Source organism: Leptonychotes weddellii, chromosome 12 (genome assembly GCF_054177405.1).
Source record: "Leptonychotes weddellii isolate Sample4059 chromosome 12, ASM5417740v2, whole genome shotgun sequence".
In the NCBI taxonomy this organism is placed as follows: Eukaryota; Metazoa; Chordata; class Mammalia; order Carnivora; family Phocidae; genus Leptonychotes; species Leptonychotes weddellii.
In genome coordinates this window covers 36,761,415-36,780,400 of record NC_138380.1, presented here as the reverse complement: position 1 = coordinate 36,780,400, position 18,986 = coordinate 36,761,415, and the positions used below count along the sequence as shown (strand labels likewise).

Here is an 18,986-nt window from a genome sequence, read left to right as displayed (position 1 = left end):
TTAGTCCCAGGTTCATCCTGCCCATGGATGATTTAGATCTCTGACCTGCCTGTGCAGACTCATGTCCCTGCTTCACCTAGGTGTGCCCTGGTTTCGCAGGACAATTTCTCTTATATTAATAGAATCTTGTGGAAACAATGAATTAAGTCCATGACAATGACCCAAAGGATGCTCATAATATTTGGGGATAGACTTTCTGGTCTCTCTTAATTCTTACTATTAAAGTTGTTGTTTTTTCTAAACATTCTAAGCATCACCTACACCTTTCCAGAGGCTGGAAATGAAAAGATATAACAAGTTTCTTCCTTGCTTACACATTTTCTTTCTAATATTACTTTTCCAATCTCAGAAAACTCTAAGATTTTTTTTTTTTTCTTCAAGGGGTTAGAAAAAATTCTGTGTAAGATTTAAGGAAACGAATCACTGTTGCTCTAAGGAAATGTGACTTTGTTTGCAAGAACACTCACATGGGCTCACACAATAGGTGGCCCTTTACATCATATATGTGTCGAATGGTAAGATGTACAGATCATGACATGCCATGGTCTGAGGTAAAATGGTTTGTTTTATCTCCTCTCTAGATATGATCAACATAATGATGATTGAAGATAAAATGCAGGCTCCAATCCAGGATAATTAAAAATGCAACAACGTAAAATTTTCATTTTACTCAGGAAAGATATTACATTATAATGTTGTATAGCAGAACTTCCTGTGATGATGGAAATCCGTGTGTGTGGTGGGCAGAGCTATTAAGCACTTGGAACATAGCTAGTACATACGACTGAGGAACTGAATTTTATTTTACTTTTATTTTATTTTTTTAAAGATTTTATTTATTTATTTGAGAGAGAGACAGAGAGTGAATGAGCAGGGGGAGGGGCAGAGGAAGATGGAGAGGGAAAAGCAGACTCCCTGCTCAGCAGGGAGTCCAATGTGGGGCTCAATTCCAGGACCCTGGGATCATGACCTGAGCTGAAGTCAGACATTTAACTGACTGAGCCACCCAGGCAGCCCAGGAACTGAATTTTAAAATTTTATTTATTCCTACTTAATTCAAATTTAAAAAGCTACACATGGCTAGTGGTTAACATACTGGGCAGTGCAATTCTAGAAAGATGGATGCTCAGCTTAGACACCTACTATCAGACAAAACATTTTCAAAGCACAAAACTAAAACTGAATAGAAATAGTGTGAGATCATTTTACTCATCAGTACTCTCTTTGGTACAGATTAAACAGGTGACTTTGTCCAAGAAAAAATTGCCGTGATACTGTGCTAAGAGTTCTTGCATATTAGGCGTTCCAATCCATGACCAACAGAAGTGAATCCACAGGGAAAGGATTTAGTAGTAGTATGCCAGTAACATGAGCTGACACAGAAATAGCAGAAATGCAAACACGAGAACACCTGGCTGCTATTAGTGTGTGCCTGATGGGATGTGCAACACTCTAAGAGTGGCAAATCCCTCATCCTCCCCAAGACAGGATTCCATTCCTCCTGGGCCCTGGAGCAAAAGAAGCCAGTGACATACTTGAAATGCATATTTCTCACATCAGGTTACCCCCAGTTAGTGTATTTCTCTACCAGAGAAGGAGAAATGGGATATTATATGGCCCACCCCAACAGCCACAATATGGAGGGTGTAAGAAATGGGTGTTGTGCATCCCTTACAGGTGTATCATTAAGATTCTATGTAAGTCGGGGAGAGGAAGTTGGGGAGATCAAAGAAAAGTGTAGCATATATAATAAGTGATGTTAACATTCCTTATAGGAAAGGAAATAAAGAAAAACAACACTCAGGTTACATCATTGCACCACCTTGGCTGTCCCCAGAATGTCCTTAAGGAAAAGGAACAATGCCAAGATTGTTACCATTTGTCATTTTATAGCCATAAGCCTGAACACGTGAAGCCTTATTCATCATGGCTGCGCTACAGGCCCCTGGAATGTACAAGGTATATTTCAAATAGGAAGGTCTTTGCCCACCTTGCTGATCTACTGTGGGCTCTTATCACTAGAAGAGTAGTGACATACACACACACACACACACACACACACACACACACACACTGTCCAATTTCTCCCAGAAATTCTCAGCCAGAGTGAGGGAACTGGGAGTAGGATGGAGGCATTATTTGAAAAGCACTACCAAGGAGACAAAAAGGATGAGTTTTGTTGTTGTTGTTATTGTTTTCAAAGAGGATGAGTTTCTTTTTTTTTTTAAGATTTTATTTATTTATTTGAGAGAGAGAGAATGAGAGAGAGAGAGAGAGAGCACATGAGAGGGGGGAGGAGGGTCAGAGGGAGAAGCAGACTCCCTGCTGAGCAGGGAGCCCGATGTGGGACTCGATACTGGGACTCCAGGATCATGACCTGAGCTGAAGGCAGTTGCTTAACCAACTGAGCCACCCAGGTGCCCCAAAGAGGATGAGTTTCTGATATAACTTTAAAAGGAATGCAGTGAACAAAAATGAAGTCACAACACCTAACATACTGGCCCAAGAAAGGGGAGTAAAAATTTGAGTATCAAGCTACGCATACTGGTGACCTTGCCCACAAGAGCACACGGGTCAATATGGCAGAGCAGCTGCCCATGCATACCCACATCCTGAACTGAGCCGCTGTCCATCCAGTCACCCCAAAGTGGTCTTAGGTGTTCTTCATGTTGTTTGCTATCCTGATGAAATACTTGTAGTTAATTACACTTTTGAAAACAAAGACATTCATGATTTGTTTCACAACATAAGTAATCGCTTTCATGTATTTTGTTTTTTTTAAAGATTTTATTTATTTATTTGAGAGAGAGAGGGAATGAGCACACAAGCAGGGGGAGCAGCAGAGGGAGAGGGAGAGGGAGAAGCAGCCTCTCCGCTGAGCAGGGAGCCCAATGCAGGGCTCGATCCCAGGACCTGGGATCATGACCCAAGCCAAATGTATTTTCACCAGCTCTGTTTTGCTCAAGAGAGTTACATGTACACAGGGACTTTTAGTTTCACATTTTATTTTGCATCTCACTGTAAAGGCATATGCAGAGCCAGGTCTTTCTGTAAAACCTGGTTTGTTTAAGGCGGTATTGTAGTAATTAATCAAACGTTTCCCTGTTAACCCCATTCCTCCTGCTTGGTACTGATTATTCTCAGTCATGGCCTGATTTCTTTCTTCCCTGAGTTAATCTGCGGGAGGCACATCCGCTCAAGCTGAGCTGCCCAGTTGCCACATTGGTGACGTCAGGATTAGATTATGGCTTAACATCCTTAGGCCCAGCAAGCTATAATAAAGATGCAGTTTATGTGGGGAGAAGCCAGTGGAAATCTACCATAAGAGATCGCAAGTTCAATCCCACAGTCTGTGACAGCCTTGCTTCTGCTCTTCCCTTGCCCTCCACACCCAAGCCACAGCAAGTCCAGAGGAGTGGCTTCTCACATGTCTCCAACAGTGACATGAATGGGGCCACTGTTCTCCATCCCCAGTGTAAGCCACTGTCACCTCACCTCACCAGCCTCTTAACAAGACTTTGTCATTCCATTCTTGCCCCACTCCACCTGCTGAAATCCATTCTCCACGTGGTATCCAAAGGTGATATTTTAAAACCCATCAGAATGTGCTGCTTCCTGCTTCAAATCACATGCCTATCACACTTAGAAGGAAATCTACTTAGATGTCATTCTACAAAGCCCTAGGAGCTCTGCCTTCTGTCCGCCTCTCCCACCTCATCTCCGCGGCCCCTCCCTTGCTCCTACATCCAGTCGCCCTGACTTCCTGCTGTCCTAACACCCACAAATCTCATTTCCAACTGTAAGGCCTTTGCACTGCCTGTTTCCTCGGTGTGGAATACTCCTTAACTCTGCATGGTGGCTTTCCTTGTGACATTGAGGTCTCAGCTTAATAGTATGACTTCTTCACAGTCAGACCCGGTCTGACGTAGCCTCTAGCATATCACCCAGTTCAGTCCGTGTGGAGCATTTTCTACAACATGACATGTTTATTCACTGCCTCTCTCTACCCTCTTTCAGTAAGCCCCAGGTGGGCAGGGCCACTGTCTATGTCGCCTCCAACTGTGTCCACAGTGCTGAGAACAGCGCAGGCAACAGAGAAAAGACCGTGAATGCATCTGGTGACCTCAAGCTGCCACTAAGGCAGATACAGGAGGTTCTGTCTTCCCCAAGCAGAGTCTCAGAGCCCCCCAATCACCCCGTTAACTTCTCTCTGCAAACCACAACCAAAACAAACATACCACCCCAGCAAACCATAAGCAAAAGAGCAGTCTTTTCTCAGCTAATAGTCGCAAGGGATGCAGAGAAAGGAGATAAGCTGATGGATTCCCTGACTGTATTGACAAGACACCCCAGCTTTCCTCCCCTGCATCTATTAAAGGCTACCAGGCAGTTCTACTGACCACAGTTCTCAACCCTGGCTCTACACCAGCATCACCGACTTTCAAAAAAATCCTGAAGCCACAGAAAACAGATGAGCAGTCTCCAGCATGGGTGAGGTGGGGTGGGAGGCTGGCTATGAGGGCATCCTGGGGTGTTGGGGGGTGCTACAAATTGTCTGCGTTTTGATTGTGGTGTTGGCTGCAGGACCACATGTGGGTGTCAAAACTCAAAGCACTGTACACATAACCAAAGGATCAACTCTACTGTGTGTAAATTATATCTCAATAAACCGGATAAACAAAGAACTGCTGAGGTTGGAGTCTACCCCAGAGGATCTCAATGAAACAATCCGAGCCTGCACCAGAACAGGATTTGAAAGCTCCCCAGCTATTTGAACACGCAGCCAGGAGCCCGATGCGAGTCCAGACCCCGTAGCAGCAGAGCAGTCAGACAGAGGAGGGGAAGCCAATGGAGAAGGGGCTGGGCCAAAGGCCAGCCTGCTGCCAGCTCTAGAAAAAGAAGTCAGGCTCCTCACTCAGGAGGTTTGTGAGATATGGGCTTCTGTCACTTCATTACAGTGACGCTCTCCCTGCTGCCCAACAAGGGGCTGGGATAATGAGTAGCCTTTTTTATATGCATCGGACAGAGTCAGAGTCAGGGCCAGGGGGAGAAGCATGGGATGTTGGTTTATAAGGAAAAAGGGCTACAACCTGCTCAGCTTATTTTTTTTTCAAGCAAAGAATTAAAATAAACAGACACTCGCTTGTTTTTATGTTTTGCTTTTGTTCTGTATGTTTGTGATACAGCAAATAGGCTATTTTGGGGCAGATGTGAAAATCCTCATTGAGGCATGGGCAGGGAAGAGCTCTGTCCCGGTGTCCTTACTTCCATCTCCCCTGGGTGAGGGTGAGTGTCCTTACTAATTAACAAGGACAGTGACTGTAACGGCCATTCCTCTCTCTCAGGTCACCCAGGGGGGTTTGGAGCAGCCCAGGTGGTACCACCTCTCAGGTGAAATCGTAAATCCCAATTATCTTTTTTTTAAAGATTCTATTTATTTATTTGAGAGAGAGAGAGAGAATGAGCGGAGGCAGGGGCAGAGGGAGAGGGAGAAGCAGACTTCTTGCTGAGCAGGGAGCCCAACTCGGGCATCGACCCCAGAACCCTGGGATCATGACCTGAGCCAAAAGTAGACACGTAACCAACTGAGCCACCCAGGCACCCCGTAAGTCCCAACTTTAGAGTTGTTTGATTCCTCCTAGCTTTAAAAAGATGATTTATAGTTCATCTATATACTCCACAGAAAATTCTAGAAAAGTTCCTGTGACAGAAGCAGAGCCCAGATTTAGACATTGGGCTTCACTAAATGCATCCTTGAACACTTAATACATTCTTACTATCATGATCATAAGCATTTTTACTTATCATTACGCTGAATTCAAAAGCTGCTAAAATCATTAAAAGAATAACACTTTCGGGTGCCTGGGTGGCTCAGTTGGTTAAGCGACTGCCTTCGGCTCAGGTCATGATCCTGGAGTCCCGGGATCGAGTCCCGCATCGGGCTCCCTGCTCGGCAGGGAGTCTGCTTCTCCCTCTGACCCTCCCCCATCTCATGTTCTCTCTCTCTATCTCATTCTCTCTCTCAAATAAATAAATAAAATCTTTAAAAAAAAATTAAAAAATAAAAGAATAACACTTTCAGCCACACTAACTTCTGGGTCTTTCGACTGAGATTTATTCTAGGATCTTAAGTAACCTTCAGCTGTTTATGGGCAGGGAACTCATTCTGAAAGCTCCAAAATATTCTATGGTATGAAAGGGGTTAGTAATGTGTGTAAAAAACAAGTCAGTAAATGAACTAGGGAATTAGAGAAGTAATGCTAGAAGTGATGTACATGAATATGGTTGACACTCTGTCATTTACTGAGGCTGTTTCAGGCTATTTTTAAATCTCCATGCTAGGTTTTGCTTACATGTTGCTCAGATAAAGTGGTTACACAGCGGGGCTCTGTAACGGAGGCGACGTTACTCTCCCAGTATGAGGCTCTGAATGCTTTACAAGGATGATCAATAGAGACCCTGAGAAAGAGGAATGAGTTTACCACAGAGACACACACAGACACACCACAACCTAGGACTACACTCCGGACTTCCCAGAGTATAAGTCAATGACTAAACATAAAGTGGTATCCGGGGTAGGCTCATGGAACAGAAAAAGAACATTAGGTAAAAACCAAAGAAATCTGAAGAGTATGAACTTTAGTTAATATTGCTATTATTAACGGTAACAAATGTAACATACTAAGATAAGAACAAAATCTGGGTGCAGGGTATATGGGAACTCTTTGTACTATCTTTGCATTTTTCTATAAATCTAACATTGTACTAAAAAATAGAGTTTGTTAAAAAAAATAGTGATACAAGAAGCTAAGATCTTGCCTTGTCTACTTACTGCTCCAAACTTACATGTCATTGTTATAAAAAAAAGTCTCTATTTTGATAAAATGGTATATATATTTTTTCATATCACAATAGTTCAAAAGCTTTTTTAAAAATGCTTTTTTCCCATCACTGATGGCTTTTGCTTTACAGCAATTTCCCTGTCCTTTATTCTCTATTAAATCTTAAAAATACCACATATTTGAACTTGGGAAAAGGAAGAGTTATTTATAGATTTATGCACTGCCTTGTTCCACAGAGGAATTAAGAGAAAAGGAAAATAGTTCAATAAAGTCTTTGTTTTCCTTAATTCCAAAATAGTCTAAAATTACAAAATAGTCAATATTTCCATGATAAAGAGTATATTTTATGCAATACTTCAGAGTTAACAAAGCATTTCCCCATACATTATCACACATCAGGTAACTCCTGTGAGGTTTAGCATTATCCTTATTTCGGGGCACCTGGGTAGCTCAGTCAGTAAGCATCGGACTCTTGATTTCAGCTCAGGCTGGGATCTCAGGGTCCTGAAATTTAGCCCCGCGTTGGGCTCCACACTTAGCGCAGAGTCTTCTTGTTCCTCTCAGTCCCTCTGCTTGCTTTCACGAGCTCCCTCGCTCGCTCTCTCTCAAATAAATAAATAAATAAATAAATAAATAAATAAATAAAATCTTAAAAAAAAAAAGAATTATCCTTATCCTTATTTTGAGATGAGAAAACAGGCTCTGAGAGGCAAAGTAAAACCTTCAAGCCATGCAGGGCTGCCGGCTTCCTGCTGGCCTCGTGACCTCTCCTCTACCCTGCAGGCCCCGGAGCCCGCATGGTCACCCTGGAGGCAGCCTTCTGTGGATAAAGCCCACGGAAACATCTTGCCAGATTCTAAATCAATCCTCAGTCTGTAATCACGGTGTCCACCTTTGCCTACACGCTACTTCCCTGCTTCCTGAACATAAATAAGCCAAGAGCCAGCTGATTTTTCACTGTCGCCGAAGACATATATTTTACCTGTCTCCTTTTTAAATTATAGAGTATGTATAACTGCCCAGCAATTATACACAATTTCAACAGACTCACTCTCAAGGTCAGCCTCTGAGAGGGAGAAAACTGTTTCCTGCACATACATGGTAACGTTTGTTAGAAGTCAGAACCATCTCACATGATTCTACCAGAACATCAAGCCTTCTTTATATCCTTCCCACAAGGAATCCCAAGATACTAGCACTAATGAATGTGAGGAAAAAAGAGGCCCAGGCTTCTGGCCAGCCACCTTCTTATTGGAGAATGACAACACTGTAAGCATCACACTTGGAGCTGCCCTCCAGGCTTTAGATCGGCCGAGGGAAGAACCCCAGTGTGTCTGCTCTCATTAGAGCAGGAGTGTAGGTTTGATGTTTTGATATTTGATAATCATTGATGAATCAAATGGGAGAATGAGAATGATGAAAACAGGACAAAACAAAAAAATCAAAGCATGAGACAAATCAAAGACTGAGGCAAATGTCTGCGGTTAACCCTAACAGTCTGAAACTCATGGCGAGATGAAGGGAAAAGCAACAATATGTACCTTGCATGAGATTTTGATAGATCGAGAAGGGAGATCTTTGAGATATCAAGGGAGTTTCTGGAGCAAAATAACAGCTGATATAAATTCGCTTTCTGATTTTTTAAAGGGAACCTGGGAACTCTAAGCAATTGCAGTACAAAGCACAAAGGGGTTTTCAAGATCCTTTCAGTTTATGGAAGAGATTGGGAAATGCTGGCGACAGCTCACTATAGGCTTATAATGAAACAAAAGTCCTCCTTCTGTGTTTACAAGTCACAGATTCCCATATAAAGAAATTATGACTTAGGAGCAACCATTACCCTTAAAAAAATCATCTGCACCATTTGTCGTCAGCAGTTCATGCGGGTGCTTCTTTAACTTGCAGAAGAGAAAAAGAAAGCGTTGAGCCATATAAGTGAATGCCTTAGAAGGGCAGGGCTGGGGCTGGCTCGCCTTTCTGCTCCGAGCCTCTAGCACTTCATCTGTAAGACATGTTTGTTGAATACAAATGACCCGGCATTGCAATTTATAGGCCAACTGAATGAAATAGCTTGTTAAATACAGAAATAGCTCATTAATCAGAGTACCTGCCTGTCACAGAATTCCTTCTCTATACATACCCGACTTTCAGTATCTTGTACGAGCTTTAAAACACACAACCGAGAGAGTAGGGCTCATCACAAAAGTGGGTCCAGGTTAGGTAATGAGCAAGAACACCAGCTTGGCCCCAGTTAAGTGGGGCCCATTTTGGCCTATGAGCACTTGAGGGTTACAAGGGATATAGAGGAGAACAAATGGGTGCAGCCACCCCAGTTTCATTGTTCCCTATGGGCTCCATACATCAGCATTCACAGATCTTCCTCAATAAGAAGATTCTGGCTGCACCACAGCTGCACTCTTCCTGACTGGTCACAGGGTCCATTCTAGTTACTGGTCTTATGCATAACCATACCTGCCACCATAAATATACCTGAATTCTGCCTAACCTACAAATAAACATACCCTGTGCCTGAGTTTGAGAAACCTTCCTAAATAAAGCGCATGACCGTTAATGCTTGAATTTGAAGTTATCTGTTTGTCACCAAGAGATCTTTCTGTATTCAGCTGAGGCTAGTAGTGGGTAAGTGTCCCCAGGAAAGGAATTCGTATCATAGTTTTCGCTTTCCTTATCCTCTTACTGAGAGAAATGGTGTTTTTCTTTTTTAAGGCATCTTAAAATAAGAGAAACTTGCTTTCTTTGATCAAAATATAAGTCACCATGTTAAATATTTACTGTAGCAGTTTAACTGAAAGATCATTATACTTTAACATGAATCACTGCTTTTCCCTTGTACAACTAAATCTCCACATCTTGAAATTTATGATAAAAAGTTTTACTGATTAAGGCAAGGGTTTCTCAACCTCAGTGCTACTGATATTTGGGGCTACATAACATTTTGTTGCGAGGGGGCTGTCCTGTGCATTGAAGGATTTTTAGCAGTCTCTACTCATGTGATGCCAGGAGCAATCCCTACCAGTTGTGACAACCAAAACTGTTTCCTGACGTTACCAAATGTGCCCTGGGGTGCAAAACTAGCTCTCCTTGAGAGCCACTGATTAAGCCATTAAAATCTAGTAGAAAACCTACTTTATTATATATTATATACTTACAAAATACATTTCCTTAAATTATAAAAATGAAATACTCTCTTTATGTTGTAGAAATTGATTTTAATTATTTCATAAGCAAGTAAATGAAAAGCATTTTTTCCTGGGTATTTGCACAATAACTATGACTATTCTGTTATCTGAAATGCTGAAAAAGATTCTTGTCTCTGTGGTATTATAGAGTAGAAGTCTTTGTCTTGGGCTCAGGTCCCCATCCAGCTCACAAAATAAGGAAATCAATATAAGTATCTATATTTGAAAGTTGTCGTGGAAGGACTTAGCCTGAACACATGTTTAGAAACATTGCATGAGATAATCATCAGAGTGAATCCTGCCTAAGTTCTTTAACATTTTCAAGGTGCTTTCCACCCTTTGCCTCTCTTTGGACTCATGAAGCCACTGTCTTCTATAAGATTTTTATAAACAGAGCCTAAGTAGTAACCTATTTGAATATTAAAGTTCAGTTGACCCAGAATATCATGCATTCACTGAAAGGGCTTGGGTTACGTTTCTTGATGTGGGCACTTTTTTTCTTTTCTCTCTCACAGATGTGAAAATGGATGGAAAGGGCCACTCTAGTGATGTGATATGGTCAGACAGATCCACTGGGAAAGCAAGCACTTGCTTGCTATTCTCTTTTTTAGCCCTCTGATTTATTCATAACTTGATACAATTTGCAATTATATAATTTCTCTTTAACTTGTTTTTCTTGGTCTTCCCACCAGAATGTCAGCTTTGAAGACAGAGACCACCACCTTTGTCTTGTTCAGGGATAAATACTAAGCACTTACTGTACCACCTCGGATACAGCTGGCACTTAATACATGTATATTGAATGAACTGGGGAAATAAATACAGGATCTAAGTTGGGGGGCCGGGGGGACTTCCTGCAGCCTGAGCCCTGCCAGTATTGCTCTGGGACCCCCAGGGCCCTCTCCCCAGAAAGTCCCTGGTTCAGCTTTCCAGCAAGGAGTCTCTCCTGGTTGCATACCTTTTCATTTAAAGACCATTCTGCTGCAGAAAGGATTCAGCTGGTGGCCCTTTTACACTAATGAAGACAGGGGACATGTTCCACACCCTTTTTCTTTGTCCAACTCAGGTTTCCCATTGTAAAGGAAACGAGGTTGGGGGTAGAAGGCGATGTTAAAGGTACAGAACTGCCCTGCTTTCTTTGAAGAGCTTACAGATTTTGTCTGATTTCTAGCCCCATACTCACATAAGTGGATGAGCTGATTCTGTCTTCAGGTCAGCCCAGGGAGAGGGGCTTACTGATGCAATACAATGAACTCAATTTTCCTTAATCCAGTTTTGGGGGAAGAAATATATCCTGAAATGGAATGGTCAAATTTTCTCTCAGGAGGGCTTCTTAAAGGCTCTAACCTTTCATACTGAAGACCTACTTCTATTCACACTATCAGTACCACCAAATTCCCCCATTCCCAAAGATTAGTGTTGCTGAGGACTTTCTCTAAAGTAAGCATTCTGGTAGATGTCTTATATACATTGTCCCGATTATCCTTACAACAACTCCATTAGTAAGTCTTCTTATCTCCGCTTGAGAGACGAGGAAACCGAGCTGCAGTGTCATTCAATAACTCGCCCAGGGCCACCCAAATATGAACCAGCAACTTACAGGGATCTGAACCCAAGCCTTGTCCTCAGTGCCCATGCTGTTGGAGAATACCACTTTTTTACCCCTCACAAAAAATTAACAGCTTTACTGAGATATAGTTTCCATATCAAAAAATGCACCCATTTAAGTGTGCAATTCAATGTATTTTAGTGTAGAGAGTCATGCAACCATCATCACAATATAATTTTAGAAGACTTTCATCACCACCAAATGAAACCTCATACCTATTAGCAGTTACTCTGCATTATCCTTTTGTTTTTAAATCTTACTTTTCCACCTTTTATCATTCTAACCCCTGAAAAAGATCTTTGTTCCTTAATAAATTTTGAATTTAGAATTACATCAATCTGTCAACACTTGCCTCTCCAAGTGTGGCTTTCTCTTGGGAGTATGTCTTTTACGGTTTTCTTTAGGACAACTGGATAAACCAAGAGCTTAGGTCAGCAGTCCTCTTTGTCACATTCAATGATGGTATTCAAAGTTGCTGGAGGGGAGGGGGGTGGGGGGATGGGGTAGCTGGGTGATGGACACTGGGGAGGGTATGTGTTGTGGTGAGCACTGTGTATTATATAAAACTGATGAATCACACACCTGTACCCCTGAAACAAATAATACATTATGTTAATTAAAAAAAAGAAATTATACCTATTCATATTTTAAATCACAATGAACTCTGCATATTCAAAGTTAAATAAAAAGAGACAATTAAAAAAAACAAAAACAAAAACAAAGTAAGCCACCCTATGGAGCATCCCCTCAGGAGAAGATGGATCTGTCACAGACTTTACTGAGTATGAACATGTAAGACTTTCAGTGACAAACGATTCTTAGATGTTTGGCAAGAATAATAACTTACCTTGTAATTTTCTTTTTAAATAGTGTTTAACATAGCCTTGAAAAGAAAAAGTGGAAAAAAAAAAAAACCCAAGTCATTGTGCCCCTACAATGACCCAAATATCTTAGAGCAACCCTTTGAGGTAGTTGATATGACCTCCATTTGATAGACATAGACGCCAGGTTCAGAGGCTGACTAATTTTAAGTGTTTCTAGAACAGTCTCATCTGTGCTTCAGGGGAAGAAAGTCACACATTTGTTGCTGATATTTAGCGTGCTCCAACTGAGGTTAGCTAGGGAGACAATTTAACTACAGAGGACAGCACATATGGAAGGCCTAGTGTACCCTAAGGGTTTCAGGCAGGGTGTCCTGCCATAAATGTGGAATTCCCCATAGGAATTGTTTCTTGGACATGTTCAGCTTCCTTCCTCCTCTGGCTATTACATAGTGCTTTATCAAATATTGTTTTCTTTCAGAGTGGATATTAGTAGCACCAAAATGTTTGAAACAATTGCAGTGTTAAAAAATAAGGGATGGAGGAGATGATGAGAAATGGGCCTGTCTATTTGGTTTTTTATCACACTGGGTAATATACGAGAATAAGGGCTTTTCAAATGGACACTGGGACACCTTAGCTCTGAAGAATATTTTATTCAGAAAAAAAAAAAACCTTTCAAAGAGAATTAGTCAATAAATGGGTTGCCTCTTTAGTGACTCTTCCCAATTTGTATTATTTTTCTAAAACCAATAAATCTGACCTTGGGTTTGACCAGCTGTTAAAAGACTGGTCTAAATTATGAAAGAGTATAGATTCTTTCATGCTCAAAGTTCTTTATATGAAATATTATTTAATCACAAAACTTCACTGGATGAATCTTGAGGATTAACAGTTTCATTTGTTATATTTCCTGAAATTATGTTTCTATTTTTCCCCTTAATTTAAAGGGGATTTTTTTTCTCTTCCTGTCAAAATCACATGTATCATGGAAAGCATTTACTAACTGCATAACTGGGTACAGCAATGTTTTATAAATTATAACTAGTGAACTTTGAATGAATTCTTTCCTTAAGGAATTTTACCATTAAAATCTGGCTATATAATTTATGAACCTTAAGTGGTTTGGCCTCTGCAAATTTTTATACATGTTAATTATCATTAAATGTAAGTGATTTTCAGGCTTTTCCTTCCATTATGCTTCATGTTCTTTTCCATTAGTAGTTCCTTTTCTTCCTTTTAATTTTAGGTTTCCAAAATTCTCTCATTTGAGTTCAATCTTAGCTCCCTGGGTCCATAGGACAGTGCTCCCATCAATTTCTCTATGTCTGGTGAGACCCCACAGAAGGACAGAAGTACCTGTCCCTGCTAGTCCAGCAGTGTCCTTCTCTCATCTGTGGAACATGACTGTCTGTTCTGTAAAGCCCAAGTTTATCAGATCTCTGCTTCTGTTGTCAAGATGTCCTGTCAAATGTGTTTCTTCTAGTTGTCATGTGGTGACCTTTACTAAAAGTTTTTCATTTCCATTCAAAGCCATTTTAGTGTAAAGAACTCAACAGTGCTTTATATGAATGAGAGAAACCAAAGTGTATGTTAAAAACTCCAATTTCTATATCTAGTTCATCAGAAGCCTCATCAAACCCTTAAAACTCTCTTCTTCATCCAGATACTACCTTATCTAATATTTGCCTTCATGTCTATGTCTAAGAATCAATGAATCTATACCATAAGATGAGTTTTCAAGTGATAGGAAATGTAATTGTTTAATAGGTCAAGAGAGATCTCAGAATGTCATGTTTCACCTCCTGCAACTCCCTACTCAAATTTCAAATCTCTTCCATAACTCATCTTCCTTGAGAGGTCAGTGGACTGGGGTCAAAGCAGGCTGGGTGCCAGTCAGATTTAAGAAAGGCAGGCAGAATTATCAAAAATCTTGATGTAAGGATGTGATCTAAAGGGTATAGAGCCATAATATGAAGGCAGATCAATAGGCAACAGGTGCAACCTGAACTGTGGCAGAGCATTGATTAAGTAACAAAGCAAACCTTAGCCTGGGAGGAGGCCCCAAAGTCCCCGCCTACATTCAGCAACAAGGACAGTGACAACCATAGGCCTCAGCATATCAAGATTCCCAAAGAATGGCAATCTAGTCTCCTCCAAAGAGAAAGCCTGGAACCAGGGTGTGTGGTTTAAGGACTGTTCAACAGTTGTCCTGGAGTGGGGTGAGCATCAGGTAAAAGCCATACAGCCCTTTGTTTTTCTATCTTTGGAGGTACTTTTGTTAAAATAGTCAAAGAATTTGCATTTCTAGACATGGAGAGAACCCATTTTTTAAAATTTCTTAACAGCAACACTCATGAAAGACTGTCACGTAATTTGGTTGGACCAGGAGCCCTGCTTCACAACTCTGCAGTACAATTTCATGTGTTTAAAACAAACAAACAACTGTTGGCTAGTTTCCTGAAACTTCCACAAATGTTAGTCCCAGTTTACCCTCTAAAATTGACAACCTTTGAAATTTTTGAAGACAGCTAATGTGTCTCTTCTTAGCTTTCTCAACTCGAGGCTAATCATACACCATTTCTTCAACTGTTACTTAAAGACATCATTACTTACCTCTCTACATATGCTCCTAGCTTGCTAAAGACCTTCTTAAAATATGTGTCCTAAAATGATTCTTAGTATTCCAGGCATGGTCTGAGGCAAGTATATTCATCACAAGACTATTAACTCCCTCCTTGGATCTGGGAATTCTATTTCTGTGAGTGAAGTCTGAGACTGCACTGGTTTTACTTAACAACCATTACCATGGGATTAGACTGACAGTGTCATCAACTAAAATGCTCAGGTCCTTTATCCAGAGTTATTGATCAAAGTCTCCTCAGTTTTAAACTTGTGCAACCAGTTTTTTAAAATCCAAGTGAAGAATTTTATCAAAGTTCAATTAATCTTGATATTTGTCCCAAGTTGTCAGCCTGTTAGGACATTTAAAAATCTGTAATTATTAAATACTTCTCTTGAGTATTCTAAAAAGTCTGATGAGTATAATTTGCATGTCTTCATTCAGATGATGGATTTAAATCCTTAAAAAGATACAGCCAAGGATAGATTCATGTTCCCTCCAAGAAAATGACTCTAAGAAATTCTTAAAACATGCCCTCATGCTAGAAACTAGATACACTATATTTACAGCATTTCTAATTTATCATGATAACATTTATGACAGAAAAGAAAGTGATTTTTGATAGAAATTAAATCTAGGGAACCCAGAATGTCTACAAGTATTTGGGACTTTCTCTTGTAAAAACCAAACACTAGTCCTTGCAGTAATCTATTTAAAAATTTTATCAGTGGGCGCCTGGGTGGCTCAGTTGGTTAAGCGACTGCATTCGGCTCAGGTCATGATCCTGGAGTCCCAGGATCGAGTCCTGCATTGGACTCCCTGCTCAGCAGGGAGTCTGCTTCTCCCTCTGATCCTCCCCCCTCTCATGCTCTCTCTCTCCGTCTCATTCTCTCTCTCAAATAAATAAATAAAATCTTAAAAAAAAATTTTATCAGTGATAATAGTTTTCAGAATTTACTTTCAAAGATTATGAAAATGATACCATTCACCTTCAATCCCTCAGCATACACTGATTACCTGCCTGCCACAAAGATGCACAAGAATTGGTCTCTACTTTCAAATATCTGGGAAGAAGGTGGATTGGTTATGGGCACAAGAATCACATTGTAAGGAGGGAAATGATATGTACTATAATAAAGTAATACATAAAGTTACAAGGGCCACTTTTACATTGGGGTTAGTTATAAGAGGCAAAATGTACTAATATTCTATTAGATACTTTAAGGAAATCTTAAAAGATACTGTGAAAAGAGATAAGATTTTAGTATTCTGTATAATCTTAATTCAAAATAAATTTAAGAATTTCTGTTTACTGAGATTATGTTCAATGTGTCCAGGGGATTTGTATAACCTCTATTATATAATATCTTACAGAATCATAGGATTTTAAGATTCACAATAATTTTACCCAAGCCCTTGCAAATAGTATGCATGCCTATAGTAATTCAGAGGAAGGCACCACTAGGTAGCAATCTCCAGTTCCTGGCACCTCTCCCATCTTCATTGAAAACCTGCTAAAAAAATTTCAATTTCCATTGCCTGTAAAGGTGAAACAGACAAGCTTCTTTGGTTCAAACATCTTTCCAACCATTCATGCACATATTAGCATATGTATTGCATTTCTTGTCCTAGCAATAATGCTACTGCTTACAAACAATAGAGCTGAGCATATTCCATCACCCAGGAAACAGATTTCTAAGAAGCTTATCATTTAGCTTCTCCACGATACCCATGTCTCCCTGTCAGCCATGTCAAGAGCAATTGCAACTCATCCCTCAACATAAATGCTGAGCATCAAAATGAATATGAGAAAATGACTTCTGTGGCCAGTGGACAAATACGCAGAGATGATAACAGGAAACAAAGAGCTGGGGTGTCTATAGAAAAAAAAAAAAAACTTGTTCAAACTAGAAGGAACAGAGTATACTGCAAAGAACACAGGCTTTAAAGATTTGGGTGCACTCCATCTCTATTGCTTCGTAGATATGGGAATTTGGGCAAAAGGAGTTCCCTCTCTGAACCTCAATTTCTTCAACTTTTGACAGTTGATACTATAGCAGGAGCCAAAGACTCGTGGGTCCACTATAACATAGATTTAAGAATTTCAGGTTATGTGTTTAAGCCTAGAATCAAGCTGTCAAGATACCTACCCTCCCCCTGCAGACTCACTGCCTGTATATTCTCCCAAGAATCAACAAAGCATGGTCACCAACTATCCATTTGCAGGATCTTCTCCAACCAGCTTATGTGTCATGTTCAACAGGGTGTTAGCTCCAGCCCTCCAGCAGACGGAATCTCTCATTGGCTCTGTCTCCCGAGGTTCTGAGAGTGAGAAGCTGTCTGGGGAATGCACCTGCTCACCACATCTGTGTTAAGTCTTAATCTTAAAAGAAAAGAAAATGAGATAATGGGTCCTGCTGTGCCCACAATTGCACTACGTATATGGTTGAGCAGTGCCCAGTTCTAGGGGACACCATAATCGCCACAGGCCATGTGAGTGGTGTACCTACAGATGGGCAATACCCAACCACACACAGTGGGCTGCCACAGAAGGGGCAGCCCTGGATTTTCATGGTTCATGATTCAGCATTCACTTTAATTAGGAACCAATTAATTACAAAATATTTAGTCAACATTGGTGCTTTGAAAGGAACAAGAGATACGTAAAAGCACAATCCTACCCAAAAAGAATTTATGATTTACCATAGTTTTCCCTCCCTCAATAATATTTCAGGACGTATTTTAATTTCACTAAATTTGTGGAGTAGTTCTTTCATCTTGGAGGAAAGGTGATTTATAAACACAAGCTATTTTTATTGACTACAGATCCCTAGCCGGTTCTTTATGAGGTCAGTGTACCCAAGAGGAAAGACATGCAGAGATTAAACAGCAACAAGAGTTGCAGTTTCTTCTAAGTGACTTTCGTGACAGAAGCACCAGGTGGGGACTGCTTTCCATGCATCCATTCATGAGATAACTAATGCTGAGAGTGCCGCACCTTCAGAATTCCTACTTCGACCACCTTGATCAGACCAACCACAGCTCCCATGAAAAAGTTTAAACCCAACCATGGTCCACTGGATGGCATGTCAGTGCCTGTTAGAAAACAAAACAGGATACCCCTATCACAAGTTGGGTCTATTTAATCTGGCAATTTTTAAATATGAGAAGGATGACATGGAAAATGAAAGAAATACCTTGCCCCTGGTACTTTCTAAGCAAGTAGATTCAATTACCCAGCCTACTTAGGTTGTAAGGCATCAAAGGTGGGCCCCCACTGGACACAGAGAGGAAAGGTATTCTAGGACTAGCAGATGGAATTGTTCATCATCAAAGCAGCCTCTTTTGACTTTGTGTGGGTGTGTATGTGGTGGTAGGAAGGTAGGAGGAGAAATGCAATGATACACTCAGGGCCACGACAATGGAACCCAATATGAAGGGTGAAGGCTTAGAACCAGAGTCCCAAGTTTCACTTGTTACGTGGACCCTCTTAGCTGTGCGATCTTGTGCTGGTCCCTGGTCCTGTGAACAGGTTCTCTCATCAGTAAAATGGAGATTAAGATAGTATCTGTTTCATAGAATGGCTAAGTATTAAATGAGATAATAGACTTAAAAATTCTTAGCAAAATAACACATGGTAAGTACTCCAAAATATTAGTATTACAGGGGTGCCTGGGTGCCTCAGTTAGTTGAGCGTCCGACTCTTGGTTTTGGCTCAGGTCATGATCTCAAGGTCATGGGATCAAGCCCCATGTCAGGTTCCATGCTCAGTAGGGAGTCTGCTGGAGATCCTCTTCCCTGTCTTTCCCTCTGTCCCTCCTCCTGCTTGTGTGCTCTCTCTCTCTAAAATAAATAAATAAATCTTTTTAAAAAAATTACTGTTGTTAAGAA

At 40.7% G+C, this 18,986-nt stretch overlaps 1 protein-coding gene across 9 annotated transcripts in view; it reads right to left on the bottom strand.

Moving 5' to 3' along the window:
- ELMO1 (engulfment and cell motility 1) overlaps nucleotides 1-18,986 on the bottom strand; it is a 518,756-nt gene that overhangs the window by 179,696 nt on the left and 320,074 nt on the right. The window lies entirely within an intron of this gene.